At 43.2% G+C, this 1,383-nt stretch overlaps 1 protein-coding gene across 1 annotated transcript in view; it reads left to right on the top strand.

The window, feature by feature from the left end:
* Positions 1 to 296: 296 nt before the first annotated feature.
* The window catches only part of wdfy3 (WD repeat and FYVE domain containing 3), a gene marked incomplete at its 3' end in the record, with an annotated part of 112,883 nt that continues 111,796 nt past the window's right edge, over positions 297 to 1,383 (top strand). The window contains 1 exon segment of the mRNA XM_032517170.1: positions 297 to 528.

Genomic DNA, 1,383 nt, shown 5'->3' with positions numbered 1-1,383 from the left:
TTTGTACTTGCCAAAGAGCGTTGTGTGGAATCAATCTTGTTATTTTGGGTAATTATAAAGAACACTGATACAGTAAAAAGGGGTCAATTTGACCCAAGGACTACATGATGGTATATCCAAGCATACAAGGAACTTGCCTTGGTGTTTTGGTGCCTAACAATCAATATAAGAAACAAAGTTATAGAATAGAAAACTACACAATAAAAAAATGAAGAAATAGCGTGGGCTATATGTTCAATATATCTGTTTCAGTGTCTTCTTCCATTTATCCAACAGATGTCAGGTTTGTCTTTCAGATGTGGCCTCAGCTGGGGCTGAGAAGAGGATGCTGTTTGGAGGAAAAATCAGAGCTGGGACGAGCTTGGTTTATTTGGATGTACGAAGATGGCTACCAGAAGGGACGAAAGGAAGCAGTGACCACTTTCGGAGTAAAGCATCGTTTGTGACATATGGATATGCAAGGAGCGTTACACGTAACTGCGATATTGGGGGGTTATCAACGACTTTCTAGCCTTTTGCTGCTTACTGGTAAGTGGATTACGGACACACGAAAGACAGTGGTCTCTGGAGTGGCTAGCTAGCACTGCGCTGCTAGCATGCGAGTAAGCTAGCTAACTGACAGGAATGTGTATTTCGGCTCGCGTTAACGGTTAGTTTTCAACTACAGCAGCGTTAAAGCTAGTGTTAGCATGTCAGCAGTAACGTCCTGAAATACAGTGCGTATTCAGAACTAATATTGAAACACAAAGTCGCTTTTTTATTTGCAGTATATTTATTAAAGGCCAACGTCACTGTTTAGCTTGACAGTTGTCGTTCAGATGCTGCGATGCTAGTCCTATCAGCTGGTCGTTAGCTTACTGGTGGTGTTGTAACCTACATTTAAGGTTTGCTGCTGTGTTGTGTTGTGTTTTCATTTGTGGTGCTTGAATAAATCTGAATACACCAGTCACTAGAAAACACGGGAGACGCAGACCGGTGAAAGTTGAGGACATAGCTAGCTACAGTTTGTGGCTTGGGCTAGATTTATTAACGTTACTCAACATTATATTGTGGGCTAAGCAGGGTTGCTGTAATGGTACGACTGGCCAGTAATAGCCAATGTTTGCTGGTGTTAAAGTCGCCATGACTGGCATATTTAGCTAGTCCGATTACACCGGGCCATGGATTCTACTGTGCGCCTGATGTGCAATTTAAATCACCTGTGTATGGCCGGTGCATTCCTGATTACATGGCTAACTGCCTGGCTGTCTGTACAGTCACCTAACCACCCAACAGCCGCTCAGTCTGGCTTGCAGACTGGGGCTAAATGTGTACTATGGTGAAACTGATGTGATCACAAACTTGTGTCATGCATTGCCTTGTTTACTGTGTGTGTGTGTGTGT

Source organism: Etheostoma spectabile, chromosome 5 (genome assembly GCF_008692095.1).
Source record: "Etheostoma spectabile isolate EspeVRDwgs_2016 chromosome 5, UIUC_Espe_1.0, whole genome shotgun sequence".
NCBI classification, from domain to species: domain Eukaryota; kingdom Metazoa; phylum Chordata; class Actinopteri; order Perciformes; family Percidae; genus Etheostoma; species Etheostoma spectabile.
This window is presented reverse-complemented; position numbering and strand designations above follow the sequence as displayed.